General features: G+C 42.8%; 1 pseudogene; it reads right to left on the bottom strand.

The window, feature by feature from the left end:
- Positions 1-6,343: 6,343 nt before the first annotated feature.
- LOC145789009 (xylulose kinase 2-like) lies at positions 6,344-24,868 on the bottom strand (annotated as a pseudogene).
- Between the last annotated feature and the right edge of the window lie 309 nt (positions 24,869-25,177).

The raw sequence follows: 25,177 nt of genomic DNA, 5'->3' as shown, positions 1-25,177 counted from the left end.
ATATATTAATTCCTCTTTTTTATTCATATGACTAACAAATTATTAATAAAAAATGATTTAAGTGTTATGTGAATTAAAATAGAAAAGTTAGCATAATTATGTCAAAAGTGTGAATTATTATTATTATTTTGTTTTTGACAACCTTCCCAAACCCAACTAGTGATCAGGACTGGCTTTGGCCTAAGGCCAGTGAGGCCTGTGCCTTAGGTCTCAAAAAATTAGCTCCAAAATTTCGTAAAGTGTTATAGGCCCATTTTTTTAGGGCCAATTTAAACGGCTCCAAAATATTGTATTGGGTCCATATTTATAAGTGTGGTTTGACCCATATTTATTAAAATTAAAATATATACAAAAAAGTGTTTGGAGCCTAAGAAAACAATACATACATGATTCATCTGTTCAGTGCTCTCAATCTCTCTCTTTCTTTCCCCCCTCTCTCTCTCTCTCGGTGATGAATGAAGCATTCCTCAAGCATACCAAGGATCTCTCTCTCTCTCTCTCTCTCTCTCTCTCTCTCGAAGTGATGAATGAAGCATTCCTCAAGCATACCACGGATAAAGCAGCGTTGAGAGCACTGAGCAGCGGCGAGTCAGCGACTCTCTCTCTCTCTCTCTCTCTCTCACACACACACGCACACACACTCACACTGGGGGCTCACTCTCTTTCACACTCACACACACTCTCTCTTTCATAGTAAGTCTTCTCTCTCTCACTATCAAATTTAATTAAATAAAGTTGTCTTAATTTTTTTCTACCTTCTTTCTTTATTAGTAGTAGAATAATAAATTTGTCCTAATTCTTTTTTACCTTTTTTATCCATCAGATTTTAATGAAATAAATAATTTTAATTTTTTTTTACCTTCTTTATTTATTAGATTTTAATGGAATAAATAATTTTGCCCTAATTTTTTTACCTAGGTCTTTATTAGTTTTAATTGAATAATTTTTTCCTAATTTTTTTGCCCTAATTTTGTTTCATTAAATTGTTTTTTTTTTTATTTATAATTTCTTTGCTATTAGATATGAGATAATCAGTGGATTGTAATTTGTGGATTGAAGTGTGATTATAGTCATGTTTCGTATGAGATAACTAGGTTTTAATGTTTTTAAGTCATTGTACTGATTTCTTTCTATCTTAATATATGAAAATAAATTTTAATTTATAATTTTAATGATTATATGTATAAATAAACTTAAATAAAAAATTTGTTTATACTTAAATTTTTTATTAAAAAAATATATATTAATTCATCTTAGACTTCAAAGCCTGCCTTTGATGGACACGTGAGAAATATCTATAGCTAAAGATATGAATATGATAATGTGTTGAAAATTCACATTCACAAGAGGAATACACAAAAAGGTTGCAATCGCTGCTTTGAAAGATAACGTGAAGTGTGAAGTGAAGTCAGACTTGTCATCCACGTCTTTTTGATGTAGAATTGAGTTTTTCAAGAACTTGCATTATCCAAACGGAAGCTACAAATGTTCTCATTCTCTCCCTTTGTTTATATATATATATATATATATATATATTTCGCAATTTTTATTTAATTTTTAATTTTTAATTTTTTTTTAATGTTTAAGTTAACGAAAAAAACATTTTTCAGACAAATTATTTTACTTATTTTTAAAATGTGAAAAATATTTTTTGAATTAAAGTATTTAACGAGAGTGTTGCTATTCACCTTGCTTGGTTTCCAGTTTTCCAAAACACTTTTCAGAAAATTCTACTTCCTTTTTTTTCGTATTTTTTTGTTTTTACTAAATTTTTTTAATATTTTAAGCAATTTTTTTACTTTTTAGACACACCTAACATAAATACACCTAAAAAGTAAAAATATTGTAAAAAAAATCTTTTAAAAATTCACTAATTACCAAAAATACAAAAAAATACAAGAATTCAGTACATTTTTTATATTTTTATGTATTTATTAATTTTTTAAAATATTTTTTCACAAATTTTTTACTTTTTAGATACATCTAAGTAAGTGCATCTAAAAAGGTAAAAAAAATGTTTAAAATTTAAAAAATATTCACTAAAAACAAAAAAACACAAAAATCAAAAAAGTCAATTTTCAAAAAACTTAATCCAGAAAACTCAAACAAAAAACAGTGATTAGCATTCCATTAATTATTTTAGATCTCTAATTTTTTTTAACCCCCACTTATAAATTCTAAAATTCTTAATTTTTTTTCTCCTCCCAAATAATACCAAAATTATTCTTATAAAAACATTCTACCCATTCAATTAATTGTACATCCCTACAGCCCCACATCCCAAAAAGCCTCTACCCAAAACCCTAACAAAATCCACGAAAGTGATTACTATTTCATCTCCATATACTTGTTCATGTCCTAAGAAAATATATGTAGGATTTTTTGTTGCTGATTCAAAATTTTCTTTTTGTGGGTTCTGCGATCTCTACGAGTTTCAGTTATCCGTTCTCGAACAAATAAGAAATGTTCGGTTATCTGTTCCTGAACAAATGAATAATGTTCATATGTTCCTGAATTTCAGTTATATATTTAGGGAATTCAGTCCTAAAAAAATGACGAATAGTTTTTATTATTTTTGTCATTTTTTTTCCCAAGAAACTTACTCTTACAAGACCAATCTCCTTTGAGCTTTTATTGTTGTATTCTTCTCGTCTTATGGAGTTGTAATTGCCGGAAACCTCTCATTGTCATTGCCGAAAAAGTGTAGATAATCAAATGGTTGCCACTATTACCGCTGGAATATTACCGCAAAAGGTTTTGACGATGTGTAGGTAAGTTTTGAAGGCGGGATTTAAGGAAGATGGATGGGTGATGATGAAGGTGGGTGCTCTCATAAACCCTAACTCATGATGTAATGGGTGTGTGAATTTAATTGTGAGATGAAGTGTCTCAAAATTATTGATGTCCTTTTTAGTAATTTTATTTGAGGTTATTATGGTAAATAAAAAAAAACTAAAAAATAGAGGGTCCAAAATAATTGATGGGGTGCTAATAGCAACACTCATTTACCGATGGCATCACCTTTACTCAACTATCACAACTGCCAATTTCACCCCCACCATATTATTGTTATCATCGCTACTACAACCACCACCCTTTTACGACCATTATTACTATCACTACAAACCTATGAAGTATGAGTATTTCGAGAAACATGTTATACACGTACCATGTAAGGTCTCGAAATAAAAGACAATAAACCATTCATCATATTCACTAAATAACAACACATGAATAAGTAATTATGTTCCATTAGTTCCAATTGATTGCAAGAAAGAGTAACATATGCAGATACACATTCACAAGCTTGAATCTATAACATATGTTACGTGATAGAGAAATAGAATAAAAGCTGAACAAATAAGAAATGCCCTAAAGGCTTACATCTTTCCAAGACAGTGCTTGGTTACAACAAAATGAATTTAAATCCAATACGGTTAAAACCCTAGGCTTGAACAAAATAAATACAACAACATAAACAAAATGAAGCTCTTTCTTCTAAGTCCTCCCAAGCTATTGTCTTCGCGGAGACATATCATCAGCACCTAAAAATGATTTTCCCACATAGGGTGAGCCAAAGCCCAACAGAAATAATCCGACAGAGTATATGAATCTTAACATAGTTATAAGGTGAATGCATATGCAATGCTCGTGCCAAAATATTTTATATCACTTTCCCAAAACCATGCAATACCAAGTTTGTCACAATTATAAAATCATTTCCTTTACAAAAGAAAACAGGGCAGTGAATCACAATATCCAAGAATGTCAAAACAAATACAACTAGGAAATTTCGTTCGTTGGAAACCATAGACTAGCACCCATGTAAACATAGGCTATACAAGCACTACTACTGCCATTTCACAGAAATTTATTCCGCGGGATCGGCACTATGTAAATGCGCGATTTTTAGGACTTTCACCATGGATACACAGACCAACTTATTTCAACGAGACAATACTTACTTCCTAGATTCACCCATTTTTCTCAAAACAATGCGCATTTTCAATATAGTAAATATGCAAAAATGCTCAATGTCATGGATGTGAAGATAATTTTAATTCTACTAATTCTCATGCAATTTCTACAACAATTATAGTTGTCCTTCACCGATAGCCCAAAACAGATATCTCTAAACAGATAAATAACTTCCATAATGATAAACTTTCCAAATTTCAAGATGTGAGTGGTAATATATACCCAACTCCGTCATCTTCATCAATATCAACCCAATTTCACATTTCCAACATCAATTCCAATTATTTATATAAAATCAACATTTGAGATATTTAGGGCATAAACCTTATTTTCTTCCACAATCAATTCCAAGTATCTAAACCAACCATTTTATCACAACTCAACCTTATCTCTAATCTGACAACCATTTTCAAGAATCCATTTGAAAACCCCTCTTTTGATTTTTAACCCAAAACCCTAGGTTTGTTCAAAAACTCCCAAATCACAATTTTGTTTTAGAAATAGCAAATAACTAAGTTAAAAATCGTAAGAAAGCGCGAAGAATCCCGACCTCAAGCTCAGAATACGAGAGAGAGGATGAAAGAACTTCAAAAACGTTAAAACCCAACTTTGCTCTGATTAGAACAAAGCTCTAAATGAGCTCTACCTTTTTAACAAAGGGACTGGGGTTGAGAAATCAATGGATGAGGGTGTATTTGTAGAGAGAATGTGAGTTTTAGAGAGAGAAGCTCTAGATCTAGGGTTTTTAGAATGTTTAGAGAGAGTGAGATATGAAAAAGTGACTCAAAAAGTAACTTTTACGGACTGATATATGCGCAGACCGCTCTAGTGCAAGAAGTGTCGGTTGAGCGACCAAACACAATAAGTGTGTTCGCTCAAGCGCACAAAGTGACCACTCAAGCGAAAAATACAAACTCCCAAAAGTTTTACAGACAAAGGACCATCGCTCGAGCTGAAAAACAACCGCTCGAGCGAATACTGCTCGAGCGCAAGAAGTACCGCTCGAGCGTAGAATGCCAACTCCCAATATCTCTACAGGCCTACAAAAGTATTGAGAGTTCTCAAAGATCGCTCGAGCGCAAGAAGTGTCGCTCAAGCGAAGAAGCCAAAATGTGGGCAAAACCATTTTGAAAAACTAACTCCCAACTTGTTCCAAACGCAACCAATACATTCCAATAACAAAACTCAATGAGGAATAAGGAGAAATAGGACATGAACAATCGTATAAAATAATAAAACTCAGATCCAGAACATCAACGGGTTGGGTCTAAACTAGAATCGTTATATACCAGGTACTTGCTGGATAGTGGTACTTCGTATGATATTTCTATATATACGAAATACGAAACACATACCATTTTTTTTTCCTTAATTTTTGTCGTACCCCAAACGTACCTAACCCAAGCCGTACAATACCTTAATCAAAATAATATTTTCTTATAATACAAATGTAAAAGTAGTTTCATTCGACTTTATTTATTTATTTTAATGCTTAACATAATTTAAAATTTGAGTTATTTAATATAATGACATTTAATTTTAGTTTATATCTTTACTTTTTCACATTAAATATGAATTGTAGGTTAAATCATAACAAACTAAATCATTTAACTAATTTTTGCATTACTCCAAATTAAATATAAATATTTTTTTATAAGCGTACTCTTACATTACTTTTTTTTTTTTTTGTTTGTTTATATATTTTACCGCATCGATTACCCCATACTGTACCTATACAAACCCATCGCCACCACCTCCACCTCCAAAATAGATGAAATATTGATTTCACAATAATGTTTATGCTTGAAACATCCAAACAATACATTTGAAACAAGAAAATGGATTTTACCATCATGGCATTAGGTAATGCTTCTAGCTACTTCCACACTTGGGTTAAATTTAAAAACCCTGTGTTCGTTCCAACTTGCAAACATTCCTCATCATAATTGAATCTACTTGCTTATCATCACAATTTCCTCCATGCAGAGATGCATAAAAGCTGGCTTGGTACACGCGTGCATACACACATAGAAAAAGAAAAATAAAGAACCAAATGATCATGAACACACTAATAGATACAACAATGATCATGCACTATAATTATCTACAAATATGAGCAAATTTGTATAGCAAATGCTAGTACATAAGTTTACTCCCCTCATATCCTCCATATACCACATCACTGGGGTGGTTTCTATACATAGTAGTCACTAGACTCGTTGTAGTAGTTTGTTTGGGCTATAACAAAATTTCACATCTAAAAGAATATAGATCATTGGATGCCTCAACCTAAAAGATAACAATTCCATGATATAGGTAGCAGTGATTGTTGCTAAAAATTTCTTTTAAACTTTGTAATTTGATCTCACAAACATCCTAGATTTTGGACAAGGCGGTTCTCAATTTCTAATCTCTTTTTCATGTATGAAGCATACCCGGTAACAAGTTCTTGGTCTCCAGCAACAACTAAAAGCTTACTGCTAAGAGATGTCTTCTCCAATTTGTTTATTTACTTACATGAGATCGGCACAAAGTTGCCTCTATTGTTGCACAAACAACCATGTGCAGCTCCTGGGGATGCCAAGTATGTCAAGAAAGTACAAAAGTTTTGCAATATTAGAAAAGCAACACAAATCTCTTCAGAAGTAGCATAGTAACTTCCACAGACACATCATCAATTATCTCTGAAGACTACATTGAAAATTTTGAAGAGTATGAATAAGGAAGCTTCAGATTAATTAACAATTTCATAATGTTTTTGTTGGGTGTTAACTACCTAAATCAACTCAAGATCTGTTGTGATAATGCCTTGTTGAGTTGAGTACGTGTAGCGATCCCAATTTTGCCACTTCGTTGAGTATGTCGGGGGTCGAGCTGCCTGGTCAGCTCGCGGGGGTCCAAGGGGCAGCGCCCTGGCGGGGGTCGAGCTGCCTGGTCAGTTCGCTGGGGTCCAGGAGACAGCGCCCTGGCGGGGTTGACAGGCAGTGCCTCCAAAACAAAAATGCAAAATGCATTCGAAGTTGCTTGTCCACTCGAGCAGGAGAGCAAGCCGCACGTGCGGATTTCAGGGGAGAGCACAACTTGCACACTACTAAAAAGGAAGGTGCGGGAGTGAGGTGCGGTGGGTTGGTGAGATTCAAAATTTTTTCCCTTTTCTTCTCTCTTTGGGCTGAAGTTGAATCACTTTTGTATATTTCTCTTTCTCTAAAAACATTTCCTCTCCCTTCTCTTTACATTTCCTACCAAAAGCCTCACAAGATCTTTGATTTCTTCAAATCCTTTGGGATTTGGACGTAAGTTCTTCATCAAAGTTGGTTAGCTCCTCGAGGGCTTTGTTGTGTGTGGTGAAGATCGAGTTTGGACATCGTTAATTTTGGGGATTTCATTTCATTTCTTCTTCAAAACTTGAGGTAGGGATTTTCTTAGAGTTATATATATATTTTTGCAAGATTTAGATGATTTTCAAAATCATCCTTCGATAGCTTTGAAAATTGATTGTTAATTCAAGAAGTTGAGCGATTTTGAAAGTGGGTTTGTCTCTTGTTCTTTTAAAATGATCTTATGGGTTTTGATCTTCGTTGATTGAAGAAAAGATGATTTTGGAAAGTTTTATTTCAAAATATTTGAGTTGTATAGTTTTGGTGAGAAAACCTAGAATTTGGGGATGTTTTTTAAAGAGACTGAAAATCCATGAATGATATTGTTATATTTATTTTGTGTGTCAAAATAAATTGATGTTTGGAAAATTTCTTATATATATTTATATAAATGATGAATTTCTGGGAATATGAGAATTGTTATTCATTTTGAAAATTATTGTTCAAAACGTTGAAATAGTCTTGAAATGACTAATTGTTGAGGATACTTGAGAAGAGGGAATTGTGTTATTCCTTGGATGATGAATTGGAATAAAAGTATTTATATTCATCTTGTGTTATTGGCATATCAATTCATTTGATTACATTAAACTTTGAAAGTTGATTTGAAAACTTGCATTGAGAAAAGAATGTTGAGAAACAAGTTTCCATGAATTGGTTTTGGGGTAAATACGGTAGTAAGTCTTGACAGGTGGTGTAGATGAAATTGAATAGGTGTCAAGCCTTCTAGTTGATACTAGTAAAAATGACAGATTATAGGTGTCGAGCCTTCCAGTCAATGCTGGTAAAAATGACAAATTGATAGTACTTGTATAGTCTACTTGCAGACACCGACCTAGGGATTACTGGAATCATATTTACCGCCCTTGAAATAAATTGTTAAGTTTTGAACAATTGAAATTGCATAATATCATTGAGCATGATGGTTTTCAAAAGATGAAAATATGATTTATCTTCAAAAAGGGCATAGCATGGCATATGCATTTCATCTCTTGAGACTTGTATAAAATGTATATAATTTGTTAAGAATTTCCTAATGGGCTTTATGCTCACCCTATGGGATTTTTGTGTAGGAAAAGATGTGGTGATCCCACTCAACTAGGGGCGTAGAAGTATGTGTATTGGGAGTACAATGCTCTCATTTTGTTGTGACTCTGTGTGTAAGCCAAGGGTTGTGTTTGTGTGGGTTTGAATAACCGTTTTGTGTAACCAGGCTCAAGCCTTGGAAACTTGTAAACCCCTTAGGCGCATTTATTTGTTTATTTGCTTGTTGTTGGATTAATGTATTGTTGGATGAAGAACTATTATATCATGTAATGTAAGTTTGGAGATTTATATTCGGTTTTCCTTGAAAGAGTAATGATTGTTGTATTATCATTTGGGCTAAAATTTTAGGGCGTTACAGTACGTATGCAATTATTAACCACAAAGTTTCAGTTATATAAAAGCAAAGGCCTTGCCCCTTTATAAGAAATAATGAAATATCATAATTTGGAGAAATCTTCAAAAGCCGACATTATTTCCCTTGAGGATTAAAAATGGCCTAGAGAAGGAAGCAGGGTCATTTAGGAGATTATAGCTACCACTTGTAATACTTTTAAACCTCAAATGAATAGAATGTATGATATCACTTGGACTCTCTCCAGCAAGGATAAGTACAATGTCAAATCTATTTGGAAAGAAATAAGGAAAGTAAACAATAAAATTCCACGACATGGCATTATATGGTTTCCACAAAATGTCCCGAAATGTGCATTCATATTGTGACTACTCTATCATGAAAGACAAGCAACTAAGGATAAGTTGACAACCAGAAGGTCTTAGGTTCGACTTCCTACCTTGCCCGATATGTGAAGCTAGTGGGCAGTTGTACATATTCGGGGTTTTACCTCTGTTCTCACCAAAGGTGGTGTTAGGGGGTTCCACATTATCAAAAAAAAAAAAAAAATACAAAACAAAACAAAACAAAAAAACAACAACAATGACAACAAATATAGCAAAGGCAGTTCAATGAGAAGGGCTGTAAAGCTTGAGATAACCAAGCAAATTGAGCAATACTTTTGAAAACTGGCAAATATGTTTAGCTTGGAACATACAAACAAATATTTTGAAGAATTAGTAGCGTGCCCTGTGTATTAAATCTCAGTGGCTATTGTTTGGTTTTACAATACCCAGAAGAAAAAAAGAAAAAGAAAAAGGAAATCATTATGTACCTGGTCTTTGGACTGTACATACATTACAGCCAAATATTCGAGCTATTGTGTTTAGAATGTTTTAATTTGTTGATGCTCCTCCAGTAGCTATTATCCATTTCGGAGGAGAAGGCATCACAAATCTTTTAGCATGACCTCGCAGAGAAAGCAACAGGCCTTCAACCTAAGCCCGAACTTGCAAGTGATTTTATTTTAAGTGCTAAAGAAAAATGTTTTCACCCAAGACCTCATGAACTATTCATCAAAAACTACTTACTAACCTCAGAAAGAGGATTAAACTCCTCCATTTCATGTTTCTTGAGAACATAACGGTGAAAACCACCTAGATGCATAAACAACTTTTGAGTTCATTATTTGGTAAATGAAAATAGAATGGAAATTCTATTCTCACATAATTTCACCAGAATGATGTGGTAGTGACATTTTAGTAATTAAATGTCCTTTTTCAATAGGTGACTATTTTAAGTCCCAACCAAACCACATCATTTTGTATACAAATTTTGTACACTTTTTATGTTTGTATATCATTACTCAAAATGAAAGATACTACATGGCCAAAAGCATCTACAAGTCTGGACCTTTATCTCAGTTTCATTTTACTAGACAAATTGAGTGAATGATTGACCACTAAAATATATTGGAAACAAAAGCCATAACTCACTTGGGAGGGAAGGAAGTATTTCATTCTTTTTGTAGTAGAAACTGAGAGGGTGATTTATGCTCCGGTGTTGGGCCGAGGTATAGACCGAACAAGTTGAGGGCCCAGCAGAGCATTGGGCCGAGATGATCGACTGTTCACCCGGAGATGGGCTACCAGAAGTTGGGCCGGGCAGAGTTTGGTCTGTGTGCTGCCCCGGACCGTGCAGAAGCTGCTCGGCCAGGAAGTGACCGGTCAGGCTAGGATGCTCGGTCCGAGGATTGTCGAGACCAGACAGACCGAGAGGCCGGCGCTCGGAAAGGCGCGGTCAGCCGAGGTAGTTGACTGACCGGCGAGAAGGCCGACCAAAGGAGGAGCCCGGGCTAAGCTTTGCCGAGATGCCGCCTAGCCCGGTCCTTCATTCGGTTATCCGGTTAGGCGCTTAAGGTATGAAGCATGGTATGACCGAGGTAGGGCAGCTCGGCTGCCGAGCTCCAGCTATGCTGGCAGGCAGTTGAGAGCAGGTGATGAACGGCATGGTTTATGCTGACAGATGGGATAGCAGAGCCACGTGTCAGGAGATGACAGGGAGTGGATATGGGGCTCAGAAGGTATATAAGCATGTCTGCGCCCCCCATACGAGACAGACGAACATCTCTGTAAGAAAATCCTTACACTCAAACACTCTCTCCCTTCTCTCTATTCCCTCTAAGGTGTGTGCTAATTCGACCGTCGGAGGGTGTTTCCGGCCACACACCGCCGGGTAGCTCACCATTGTTTGCTCGCAGGTGATCGGATATCGACGGAACTCGGAAGAAAGGAATACGGGCACGCCGGAATATTTGCTCCCCGTACAATTGGCGCCGTCTGTGGGAACTTCTCAGATAAAACCTTGTCTTCCAGGTTCATCTGATCGCCGTCCATGGCGAACAACGACGAGTTCCCGTTGTCCGCCCTCGACGGAGCCACCCCGGAGTATACCCGAAGGAGAGAGGGACCTCCTGCCGTCCATCCAATGGCTGACTTGGGGACGCCCACTGGAGGACAGTCAGGAGACGCGCGGGATAAGCGCGGAAGGAGTCATGGGCGTTCACGGAGTCCAGACGGTCACCGGCGGAGAGACTCACACGCCAGGCGACTGGAAAGCAAGTTAAAGGACCAAGACGCTGTCATCAGGCGAATGGCGGCGGAGATGGAGGATCTTAAGCGGCATGTCAAAGGGAAAGGTGTAGCTGGAGTGGGAGACCACAGTGAGCGCACCCCGTCCCGCCGGTCAGGCGATCAGAGTCAGCGACGTACTCAGTCCATTTCCATCACCAGGAGTTACCAGGTTGGTGATTCCGACGTGCATGTAGAAAAGTCTAGCGCGCAAGACAGTACCTACAAACCCTCGCGTCCGGCGACGACGTCGAGGTACTCTTATTCTGCTAAGTCAGAGGACCTACGGGCAGTGTTAAGGGAGCGGGCTCGCCGGCGCGAAGCTCAGAGAATACCAGCTTTCCAGCGGCTCTCCTACGGGGCTCACGCCAGTGAGGAGGTCGGAATGCCTCCACCCCGCCAAGCAGTGCCAATGTTTGAAGATACAGACCTGGCCAGGCTGAGTGCCACCCCATTTTCCCTGGAAATAGAAACAACGCCACTTCCGGCAGGCTTCCACCAGCCTAAGTTCACGCTCTACGACGGCAAAACCGATCCTTATATGCATGTGAGCCACTTCCGTCAGGTCATGGCCGGACATAGGCGAAATGACGGACTTATGTGCCTAATCTTCCCGTCCAGTTTAGGTGAGCTGGGTTTAAAGTGGTTTGAGAGGTTGCCGGAAGGGAGCAAACAACGGTGGCATCAGTTGGCCGAAGCGTTTGTTACGCGCTTCAAAACCAACACAAAAACACCAAAGGAAGTTGATCACTTGCTGAGTGTCAAGATGGAACCGTGCGACACACTGAAGGCATACAATTCAAGGTATTGGGAGACCTTCAACGAGATCCTGGATTGCCCGGTCAACCTTGCAATCACGCAATATAAGCGAGGTCTCCCGGTCGGACATAGACTGCGGGACTCGCTTACCATGCACCAACCGACCTCCATGGGCCAGCTCATGCAGCGCATCAATGAGCACATCCGAGTAGAGGATGATGCGTCAGCTTCCACCGTGAAGGCGACTCCGGTCGGAACAGACAAGAAGGCAGCAGGCAAAGTGCACGCAGTTGGGCAAGAGTCCAGCCGCTCAAATGACCGGGCAGAGGAATCAGACCGAGGTTCAAATCGTAAAAACCGGGGTAGAGGACGTCGGAGTGACCGGGATGACTACCCCCGAGATGACATTGAGGACGCAAACAGGAGAATGAAGGCAAGGACTGGCATAACCACGGTCTTCAAAATTCCAATCTATCGCATACTTAGCGAAATCCGAGACGAGGAGTATGTCCGGTTTCCTGCTAAGTTGGGCGATGGACAAAAGGGCTACAATCCGCGGTATCGTTGTACGTTTCACCGGGAGAGGGGCCACCGGACTGAGGATTGTTTGCCTCTGCGACAACACTTGGAAGAACTGGTTGCGGCCGGGCATCTGGACCTTTACATCGATGGCGGAGTGAAACCGAGTCAGGCTCCGGTCGATCCCAGGGGACAGGACGACCGAGATGCACCACCACAGGGAGTAATTAATGTCATCCACGGAATCGTGGAACCGGAGCGTGTTTGCGAACTCCGGGGCATGATTAAGAAGGCAGAGCATATGAGGGAGGTTTTGTCAGTACAGCCTGCCATCAAAAGGGGGAAGACAGAGGAGAAAGACGTGATCAGTTTCACCTCAAGGGATTTAGAGCGTATCCAGACGCCGCACAACGATGCTCTTGTCGTAACACTACGCGTCAAAGAATTTGATGTTAGACGGATCTTGATCGATCAGGGAAGCTCGGTCGAGATCATGTATTATGATGCGTTCAAACAGCTCAAACTTCGTGAGACAGACTTGGCACCGGCCACTTCGCCACTGGTTGGATTTAACTCGCAGCCGGAGTGGCCATTGGGAAAGATTATCCTGCCGGTCAAAGCGGGATCCGTGGTCCAGCAAGTGGAGTTTTGGGTGCTACAAGTGCCTTCAACATACAACCTTATCCTTGGAAGAGGATGGCTTCACGCCATGCAAGCCGTAGCATCGACCTACCACCAGGTGATGAGATTCCCCTCGGCTATGGGGGCAATCGAGGAGATTTGGGGTGATCAGGTCATGTCCAAGCAGTGCTTCGTGGCGGTCAACGGGAGCCGGGCTGCCAAAGGATTCGTTCAAATGATCGAGGGACCGGAGGACCAGAGTGTCTTGGATGATGTTGGCACCAAAGCAGAAGACAAGGCAGTTGAAGAATTGGTTGAGGTGCGGATTGATGCCGAGCAGCCGGACAGATTCTTCTTGCTCGGTTCAAGTCTCTCGGCCATGGAGAGAACCGAGATGATTGAGTTTTTAATGGCGAACATCGAAGTCTTTGCATGGTCGCCCTATGACATGCCTGGTCTTGACCCAAGCTTTATCTGCCATCACCTCAATGTCTTCCCTGGAGCAAAGCCAGTCATCCAGCGAACAAGGCGATCAGCGCTGCATCACGCCGAGGTAGTAGCAGAGGAGGTAAAGAACTTGCTTGAGGCACGAGCAATACAGGAAGTGCACTACCCTCGGTGGATTTCCAACACGGTAGTGGTGCCCAAGAAAAATGGAAAGTGGCGAGTTTGTGTCGACTACAAGACAGTCAACCGAGCTTGTCCGAAAGACAGCTTCCCTTTGCCGCGCATTGACCAGCTAGTGGATTTGACGGCTGGACACAATCGGCTCAGTTTCTTGGATGCGTACCGCGGCTACCACCAGATTGCCATGCATGGGCCTGACCAAGAGATCACCTCTTTCACGACTCCAAGGGGACTCTTCTGCTATCGAGTTATGCCCTTTGGTTTGAAAAACGCCGGGGCAACCTTTCAGAGGATGGTGACCAAAATGTTCGCTCCTTTGCTCGGCCGGACAATGGAGGCTTACATCGATGATATGGTGGTCAAGAGCCGACATGAGGCACACCATTTGTCCGACCTAGCCGAGATGTTCGCCATTCTAAAGAAGCACAAGCTGCGCTTGAACGCCTCGAAGTGTGCCTTTGGCGTGGGATCCGGGAAATTTTTGGGATTCTTAGTCACGAACCGAGGCATCGAAGCAGACCCTACTCAGATCAGAGCCGTGCAAGAATTGAAACAACCCAGCTCGGCTAAGGACGTGCAGCATCTGGCCGGGATGGCCGCCGCGCTTAATCGATTTATAAGCCGGTCATCAGATCGCTGCCGCCCTCTCTTTCAAGCATTGAAGTCAAAGTTCTCATGGGATGACGAGTGTGACCGAGCTTTGGCCGAGCTCAAAGATTATTTGTCTTCTCCGCCGCTGTTGGTTACACCAGAGCCCGGTGAGGAACTTTACCTTTACCTTGCCGTCTCCCAGCACGCAGTAAGTGCGGTGTTAGTCCGGGCTGAAGGAATTAAGCACCTCCCAATTTTTTACGTAAGTAAGACCCTTCTGCCGGCTGAGACGAGGTACTTGCCGCTGGAAAAGCTTGCGTTGGCACTGATGATGGCTTCGAGGAAATTGGCACATTATTTTCACGCCCATACCATCGTCGTACTGACCGAGTTCCCCCTCAAGGCCTTGCTTGAGCGCGCAGACTTTTCCAGCCGAATATTAAAATGGGCGGTCGAGTTGGGACAGTTCGATGTGAAGTTCCAGCTGCGCACCGCAATGAAAGCCCAAACCTTGGCCGATTTTGTTGCCGAGTTCTCACCTGGCACTCATCCGGTATGCCCGGTCGACATTACCGGGGCAGATGATGAGACGCCCACAATGCCAACCGAGGAACTACCAGCTGCAGAAGGTCGCGCCGCGGAGTTAGCGCGCACCATCGAAATTCCCTCAGTTTGCACGGTAATACCTCCCGGTGCTGCGATGACGGAGTTGTGTATCACCAACCCATCCACTCTGTCCGGTACCGCATCACCAAGGGGGGAAGGAATGGTTCCACACAACTCAGAACTTGATGATTCGCCTACGGACTTGGACATTCTGAACCAACTTGCTGAGTCCGGTGCCGAATCCTCAAGGGGGGAAGGAATGGTTCCAGGCAGCTCAGAACTTGCGGCCGGCTTCACACCGCAACCTGGTGATTCGCCTATGGACTTGGGCATTACGGACCAACTTGCTGAGTCCGGTGTCGAATCACCAAGGGGCACTGAATTTGAACCGGTCAACACCAAACTTGACACCGCACAGCCGAGCAGTTGTGATCCCATTGCCCTTCGCAACTCTCAGGACCCGTCTGACTGCTGGAAGCTTTTTGTGGGGGACATGTGGAAGCTTTTTGTTGATGGAGCGTCCAACCGTCATGGTGCCGGCCTAGGTATCGTTCTTATATCCCCGGACGGCCTAACCATTGAGCATTCTATCACACTCGGCTTCCCGGCGTCTAACAACGAGGCTGAGTACGAGGCGCTTCTTGCTGGGCTCAAGAGCGCAATCCAAATGAAGGCTGCCGAGCTTCTGGTATATAGTGATTCCCAGCTTGTGGTTAACCAAGTTTCAGGGATTTATGAAGCGAAGGACGACAGGATGGCGAAGTACCAAGCTCTGGTCAGGGACCATATCAAGCAGTTTGAGGCAATCAGAGTCCAGCGGATTGGCCGGGAAGAAAACAGCCGGGCTGATGAACTCGTCGGCCTCGCTTCCATGGTAGATAGCACGTCTCCAAACCCCTTGTTGATTGACTTTCTTCCGCGGCCAAGCATTGAAAACGCCGGGCAGACGGATGTACTCTGCGCCGAGCTAGGTCCTTCATGGATGGACCCCTTGATCTTTTTCCTCAGAGACCGGACTCTTCCAGCGGACAAGAAAGAAGCACACAAAATCCGGGTGAAGTCAGAGCGGTTTTGGCTCTCTCCATCAGGCGCGTTGTATAAGAAGTCCTTCACCGGTCCGTATCTCAAGTGCGTGCACCCGAACAGTGTGGAGGCCTTCTTGTTTGAAATTCATGAAGGCATTTGTGGCAGCCACATCGGGGGCAGGTCCTTGGCCTACCGAGCTATTTCGCAGGGGTACTGGTGGCCGTGCATGCAGGCCGACGCGCAAAAATATGTCCGCAGGTGCGAGAAATGCCAGAAATTCGCCCATCAGATCCACCAGCCTGCCAGGGAACTTCTTCCCCTCACCAGTCCTTGGCCTTTCGCTATGTGGGGGCTAGATATAGTGGGACCATTGCCAACAGCACCGGGCAACCGGAAATTTTTCATCGCGGCCACAGATTACTTCACAAAGTGGGTTGAAGCTGAGCCCTTGGCAACCATCAAAGAGAAAGACGTGAAGCGATTTGTCTGGCAGAACGTCGTCACACGGTTTGGCGTCCCGAAGATTTTGATCTCTGACAACGGCACCCAGTTTGACGGTCGCCTATTCAGAGGATTTTGTGAAGATCTGAAGATAGAATTCTACAACTCCACCCCGGCCTACCCGCAGTCCAATGGTCAAGCCGAAGCGTCGAACAAGACTATACTGGATGGGTTGAAGAAACGGCTGGAAAAAGCCAAGGGAAAGTGGGCTGAGGAATTGCCCAGTGTACTTTGGGCATACCGAATAACCCCGCGACGTTCGACCGGGGAAACTCCATTTGCTTTGGCTTATGGCATGGAGGCGGTCATACCCTTGGAAGTTGAAATGCCCACCCTCAGAACTGAGAGTTTTGAGCCCGAGCTAAATGCCGAGACTATTGCCTTGGAGTTGGACCTAGCGGAAGAGCGCCGGGAGAAAGCCCTCATCCATGTTGCCGCTTACCAACAAGAGCTCTCCAAGAAGTATAACAAGACAGTGCACCCCAGACCGTTCAAAGTTGGGGATTGGGTTTTGAGGAAGATTATGGGCAACACCCTGGTGCCAGGAGAAGGCAAACTAGGGGCAAATTGGGAAGGACCCTACAAGATCACTGGTCTGGCTGGCAAGGGGGCTTACCACTTGGAGGATCTAGAGGGAAGAGCCATACCCCGGCCATGGAATGCGGCCAACTTGAAATTGTATTATTTTTAAGCTTTTTACTTTCCTCTTTTTGTAAAGCAATTTTTTGGCTTGCAAAGCAGAATGTAATTCTTTTTGTCAAATTATAGAAGTCATTTTGCATTAGCACTTGGATTGTTCTTTTAATGTTTAAAATCGAGATGATGTACTCCGGTTGGAAGAGTTGGTGTCTTGTCCAACTTAGGATTCCCAACCGAGATGATTTGCTCCGGTTGGAAGAGTTGGTGTTTTGTCCAACTTAGAATTCCCAACCGAGATGATGTACTCCGGTCGGAAGAGTTGGTGATTTGTCCAACTTAAAAATCCCAACCGAGATGATGTACTCCGGTTGGAAGAGTTGGTGTCTTGTCCAACTTAGGATTCCCAACCGAGATGATTTGCTCCGGTTGGAAGAGTTGGTGTTTTGTCCAACTTAGAATTCCCAACCGAGATGATGTACTCCGGTCGGAAGAGTTGGTGATTTGTCCAACTTAAAAATCCCAACCGAGATGGTGTATTCCGGTTGGAAGAGTTGGTGTTTTGTCCAACTTAGAATTCCCAACCGAGATGATTTGCTCCGGTTGGAAGAGTTGGTGTTTTGTCCAACTTAGAATTCCCAACCGAGATGATGTACTCCGGTTGGAAGAGTTGGTGATTTGTCCAACTTAAAATTCCAAACCGAGATGGTGTATTCCGGTTGGAAGAGTTGGTGTTCTGTCCAACTTGGGATTCCCAACCATGATGAAGTACTCCGGTTGGAAGAGTTGGCGTCTTGTCCAACATGGTATCTTGTCCAAACTTAGCTACAACCGAGATGGGTATCTCGGTGCCTGAATTTGTTTTGTTATGCTCAAATTGCTTCGACCGTGTTATGGACTCCGGTCGACAAAGTGTTCCAATGATAAGTTATACCGAGATAGTTTGCTGAAGATGGAATGGATTACTACCGGACAAACACTTGGCGAAAATTCAAAATTTTTCATTGATAAAGAAATTCATTACAAGAGGTGGGGACAGAGCCCGGTTACATCAAAAGTATTGAAAGCAAAAATACAAAGAAAAGAAAACTAAACCAAGGGGGATAGATTGGTGAATTCATCCTCGGCAGCCTCAAGGTTGACGGTTGGGCTCGCTTCTTGGGCACCGGGCTCAGCTTGACCGGGCTGCACTTCCACTTCGGCGTCCTCAGCCTCCGAATCTGTCTCATCACTTCCTTCTTCAAGCCCCTCCTCGGCCTCCGCTTGAAGCGCACTGAATACATCATTTGCGTAAGGCACGAGGTAGACCGGTAGCTTGGCGGGAGGAGGATTAGTAAATACATCGGTGTCGGAGCCCTGGCCGAGGTGCTCGCAGGCGGACTTCCAGCCAGCCTTGAAAAAGATGTCTTGTGTTGCAAAGACTTGCTTCTTGTAGTTCTTCTCGGCTTCGTTAAACCCGGCATTGTTGGCAGCCCGGCAAGCTCTCCTCTTTGTCTTCTTAAAAGCGTCCACCTCAATCTGGAGCTCACTTTGTTTTTTCTCGGCCGCCTCCAGCTGACCGAGCAGTCTGTTGTTGTCAGCATTGGCTATCTGGAGGGAAGCCTTAGCCCGGCCCAACTCGGCTTGAAGGCTCTCAACCTGGCTGGCTGTGTCATTTGCCTTTTGCCTAAGCCGGTGGATGCGCTCCAAAACCAGATGCTGTTTTTGAATGGCCTGCAAAAAACAAAGTTGATGAGAAACGGTACCGGGCAAACACTTAGGAAAATTTTCAGAGCTGCATTGGCTTACCCTGGCCATGGACTTTACTGATGACTTGACTAACCGAGTGTCAGGGACGTGGTCGCTGCCAACCACGTCGCTCGGTAGTAGGAATGCTTTGGACAGATCAAAGGCGAGCAGATGCTCTTTGTCAGCCTTGATCGAAGCCGTCGCCGGGATGTCCTGACCCCGGTGCTTCAGATGTGGGCGCCAGGCTGGCACTGGGGCGGGGGCGTCCGTGGGGTGCTCGGTGGCGAGCTCGGTGACTAGCTCGGCGGACGGATCTGCCTGAGCTCTTTTCCCGGCCCGTCGCGCAGAAGGTTCTCGGCTGGATTGCCCGGCGGATGCAGTGGCTAGGGCAACCACGGCGCCACTGGATTGATCGGCGGTTGGCGACCGGGTTACCACGCTCGGCACCTCGGCAGATGTGGCGGTGAGCAGGTTCTTGATTCGACTTCTCTTGGCCATTTCTTGCTCGTCCGTTAAACGGATTAACGGGATGTCGGGAAGGGTTGGATCTGGCGGTGGCGAAGGAGCTCTGAGGAAGTCGGTTACTTTACTCCGGCGGGGAGCGGAATATCTATATGTAGGACTGTAGCCGAGTAGTTGGTTACAGTCACGATCCCGGTAGCGAAGCGCGGTCCTGATCGCCTCTACGTTGGGGAAGTTGTAGTTGGCTTGCAAGGCTTGGATGGCTGCAAAAGAAACAAGAGAATGATTAAACTGCGAAAAACATAAGTATGTAAACCGAGATTATTTGCGCAGCTTACATGTGCTCCCAAAACTTTTGCTAATCATCCAGCCCGGTGTCTCGGCTGTTTCATAGTTACCAGACACCCAGAAGAAATCATCGTCATGAAGATCCTTGTCTGGTGTGCCGGTTACGATTTTTTCTCGGCCCGGTCGAATCTTCAAGTAATAGGCGAGACCATCGCCGGTGTGGCCAAGTGTGTACTGGCGTAGGATCTCGGCTAGACCTAGGCTTATGCCTAACCGGTTATTTAACTCATGCACGCCATTTATTATCCTGTATGTGTTGGTGGACACTTGGGTTGGCGCTAGCCCGGTTCGGCGTAAGAACTCGGTAATCAGCGGGTTAAGAGGGAAACGAAGGCCCCCTTCGACAATGGACAGCACGGTGAAGGGGCATTCCTCCCTACCCCAAGGCGTGGTTTCTTCTTCGGCCAGCTCGAGATGGACGTCGGCCGGGACGCCGTAATCCTCTCTGAAAGCGGCTAGCGCGGCCGGAGTGTCCACTAGGAAGCGGAATTTCCCCATTCGAGGCCGACTTACTATAGCCCGGTTGATGGGTTGGGCACGGTGGTAATTGGCTGCAGCTCGGTCCTGAGAAGTTCAGGAATGGCAGTGGTCCCCTTGGACTCTGCAGGAAAAGGATGGCAAGTGTAAGTGAGCGCGGTTTCGCATTAGGAGCTAGACTTCAGCTCGGTCGGTAAGGGTGCCAAACCACCTCGGTTGACTAATTAAGGAGCTCGGTCGCCCAAGCAGACCTAATTTTAGCCCGGTTAAGCGATCGAGTAATTGGGTTATCTCGGTTTGTGCCGTGGTTATTACAAACATGTTGTTTGCCCGGTTTGGTTGGTTTTTTGGATCAAAAGAAGGCCCGGAGCCCGGTTCACCCCAGTTCTTCAGCATTCTTCAGGGAGACGAAGAACGCCAAGAACAGTGGGAGGTTTGTGACGTTTTCAATGATCAATGCCCTAAAAGCTACGTTTTTGTGCCCTAATGTGTGTAAAATAAAAGAAAATAGCAACTAGGGGGATCGAAAATCTTACCTTTGGAGGTTAGGGCAGTTCTTCCAAGAGTGAGAAATGGCAGTCGAGATCGAGTAGAGGGCTTGAGCTCTGGATCGTCAGGAAGTATAAGGGCAGTAGGAAGAAACGGCTTGAGGAGGGTGTTGTATTTGTAAGGGTGAAAGGCCGCCCAAATTCAAATTCTGGCAAAAACGGCGGGTTGGCTGCCCGATGACCAATGGCAGACCGCCACGTGTCCCCATTTATGGCTTTGGCAGGACTGAAGCGACGGGTTGAAAAGACGAAGAGCCAACCGAGCTACTTTCAACGGGAATAGGTCAGCCGAGGAATATAACCGGTCAAATCTGCGGACAATTACGTCAACTAGCTCGGTCGAGGCTTGGCGTCTTGACGACCGGAGAAACGTTATCTCGGACGAGGTGAATAATCCCAGTCACGCTTCCGCGGACGGAATTAAGGGGCAATTGAGAGGGTGATTTATGCTCCGGTGTTGGGCCGAGGTATAGACCGAACAAGTTGAGGGCCCAGCAGAGCATTGGGCCGAGATGATCGACTGTTCACCCGGAGATGGGCTACCAGAAGTTGGGCCGGGCAGAGTTTGGTCTGTGTGCTGCCCCGGACCGTGCAGAAGCTGCTCGGCCAGGAAGTGACCGGTCAGGCTAGGATGCTCGGTCCGAGGATTGTCGAGACCAGACAGACCGAGAGGCCGGCGCTCGGAAAGGCGCGGTCAGCCGAGGTAGTTGACTGACCGGCGAGAAGGCCGACCAAAGGAGGAGCCCGGGCTAAGCTTTGCCGAGATGCCGCCTAGCCCGGTCCTTCATTCGGTTATCCGGTTAGGCGCTTAAGGTATGAAGCATGGTATGACCGAGGTAGGGCAGCTCGGCTGCCGAGCTCCAGCTATGCTGGCAGGCAGTTGAGAGCAGGTGATGAACGGCATGGTTTATGCTGACAGATGGGATAGCAGAGCCACGTGTCAGGAGATGACAGGGAGTGGATATGGGGCTCAGAAGGTATATAAGCATGTCTGCGCCCCCCATACGAGACAGACGAACATCTCTGTAAGAAAATCCTTACACTCAAACACTCTCTCCCTTCTCTCTATTCCCTCTAAGGTGTGTGCTAATTCGACCGTCGGAGGGTGTTTCCGGCCACACACCGCCGGGTAGCTCACCATTGTTTGCTCGCAGGTGATCGGATATCGACGGAACTCGGAAGAAAGGAATACGGGCACGCCGGAATATTTGCTCCCCGTACAGAAACCAATCTTTCCACCTATGAAATATATATATATATATATATGTATATATATATATATATATATGAGAAACCACAAAATAAAAACAACTACGATGAACTCATTCAAAGGATGCATTTACTTACCATTTAGAGGTGACGTTTGTTATAGAAATTTACTAAAAATTTCCCAAGATTTATCCACACATCAATTAGGTACATCTATCAATTAAGTTTTTGATTGTCAATAGCAGCAAATTTCAAATATTTCTTTATTGAAACCAAACCAAGCCTTAAGTTCAATCAAATGGAATCGGCTACATGAATCGTTCTTCTCAATTTGACTCTATCCAAGGTAATATCGTTAGTCAAATTAAGGAGATTCATATCTCTATTTACTACATTAGCCCATGCCAATCTAGGTCTGCCCATTCCCCTAATACTTCCATCTACCGTCACTGTATCTCATCTCTTCACTACTGCTTTTATTGGTCTCTATTGTATATGACTAAACCATCTTATTCTATTCTCCATCAACTTATCTTCTATCGGTACTACTCCCACCCATTCTTGAATATACTCATTCTTAACTTTGTCTTTTCTAGTATTGTCATACATCCACCTAAGCATCCTTATCTCAGCAACATTCATCTTATGTACATGTTGTTTCTTAGTTGCCTAACATTCCATCTCATATAACATCGTTGGTCGAATAGCCGTTCTATAGAACTTCCCTTTTAGTCTAGTGGGTACTCGTTTATCGCACAGTACCCCAGATACACTCTTCCACTTAAGCCACCCTACCTTAATTCTATGAGCCACATCCGCTCTGCTTCCATTGTTACTGTTACTAACATTACACTCCATGTATTCTGCCTTAGTTTTGTTTATCCTAAATCCTTTAGATTCAAGTGCATTTCTCCAAGTCTCCAACTTAGTGTTAACTCCTTCTCTAGTCGCATCCACTAATACGATATCATCTACAAAAAGCATGCACTATGGCACATCATCCTGAATATTTCTCGTCAACTCATCCATAACTAAAGCAAAAAGATAAGGAGTTAAGGTTGATCCTTGGTGTAACCCTATAGTAATTGGAAATTCATTTGTCTCTCTAGTCGGCGATTTAATTAGTAGTCCCCACACCTTTATACATATCCCTAATCACATCAATGTAAACTTTCGTCACCCCTTTCTTCTCTACCACCTACCAGATTTTATTGCTTTGTTAAAACCAATGTTTTAAAATGAAGACTTTATCTAAAGCACGTAGTAATGTATTCCCAAGTCAATTATTGTTATCTATTATTGATTTTTTTGCCTTTTCAACAAAGTTGTTAATCTCGTACTAGACACAGTACCATTTTTTCAATTGGTACGTTATCAGTATGTTTTCGGGTATCGTTTCGGATTTATCGCAAAAATATTATACATGGATTAAAAATATTGTGTAGTAGCAAATAATTTAAGCATCCAAGGTTGTATTCTTTTTTGTTTTCTTAGGGAAACAACACATATTATATTATATATATATATATATATTAAATAAAACAAAAATTTCAGATATGCAGTTTGCTTGTGTAGTATTAAATATTGTCCGGTATTTACGGAATTGGCTAGAATTCATCGAGAAATTAATCAGAAAGGTATTGGCTTATTTGTATTCCGTTTTCTCTTTGGTATGGTACGTACTAGCCGGTAACAAATATGCTTTTCGGTAAGGTACTTGAAAAATGATTTTTATTACTATAATTCAATTTTGAAGATTTTTAATTCATAAATCACTTATTTAAAACATATATATACATGAAATAAACCCTTCCCACAACAATATATATATATATATATATATATATATATAAATTAGTGTATTTATGACATCATTATGATTTCATGGTTGACCCTACTAAACCCATAACCTGGCATTTTCCCCAGTTCGAAGAATTGTCTAGTTTCCAAAACATTGGTTGAAACTCATAAATTACAGAGAAAATTGGTGATAAATCTAATCTAAGGAGGGTATAAGGTATTAGGTCTGTGGTGGCCGAATAAATTAGATTGAGGGAAACTCATAAGCTGGCAAATTGAAGAAAAGGCCATGCATAAATCGACCAGTAAACGGCCCACCAGCCCATGCGTGAACCAATGGAAAGGATGGCTGAATACAAGTTGGCCTATGATAGGTCCATCAGGGAAGGGTTGTAACTGAGTAAAACCAAGTTAGAGGGCTGTCAAAGCCGTATATCCCATGGGCTGTATAGAGGCCTAAGGACGAGGAAGAGGCCTAGAAGAAAGAAATGGGCTCGTGGGAAACATTATAAAAGAAGGAGCCATAAACAAACAAAAGGAGGGAAAACTTGGGAGAAAAGAAAAAGATCGAGAAAGACACAATCCAGTTCATAGAAAAGTGAGGATCAAACTCTGTTTGGACCAAAGTATTTCTAAATCCACTTCAACACAATTGGCGTCGTCTGTGGGAATACTCCAATGCGTTCATGGCAGACATAACAGATGATGCTCCTCTGGTTGCTAACGATGTTACACTAAGAATCATGTTTGGTCCAGAGAATACCACCGGACGAAGAGCCTTGAATTTTGACCCAGTAGCTCAATCCTCGCATTCAACCTTGATGCTAGAAACCATGCAGACGATGATGGACCAAGCAAAATGAAACGAACAACGTATGGAAGATATGGCGGTTTATAACAAACGTTTACATAAAGAGCTGGCTCTAGAGTTAGCCATATCTCAATAAACCGCACCATATCACGAGCGGGGTCGGTTACCAGAATAGAAGAAGGATAATCAACAATGTCGGCATCAGAAACATGATAGCAGCAACACCTCTGACTCATCAGCACAAGAGCCTAGGAAAAAAGGCCGAGTTGGCATGTCCAACTCATCTAAGGGGAGCCCATATGTGTGACATAGGTGAGGAAAAAGAGATGGTGGCTCAGATGAAGAGGACAAACATGGTCCTTTCGTACGAAAAATCATAAGGGCTGTCTTGCCTAAAAAGTTTAAAGTGCTGATGTTTACATTGTATGATGGAAAATCAGATCCTACGGATCACATTCGCCATTACAAGTAGGTGATGACATTGCACGTTGATGATGAAGCGCTTATGTGCCGCATGTTTCCAAGCAGCCTGGGGCCGTTGGTCA

Source organism: Camellia sinensis, chromosome 6 (genome assembly GCF_055761805.1).
Source record: "Camellia sinensis isolate YWXY chromosome 6, ASM5576180v1, whole genome shotgun sequence".
NCBI classification, from domain to species: domain Eukaryota; kingdom Viridiplantae; phylum Streptophyta; class Magnoliopsida; order Ericales; family Theaceae; genus Camellia; species Camellia sinensis.
This window is presented reverse-complemented; position numbering and strand designations above follow the sequence as displayed.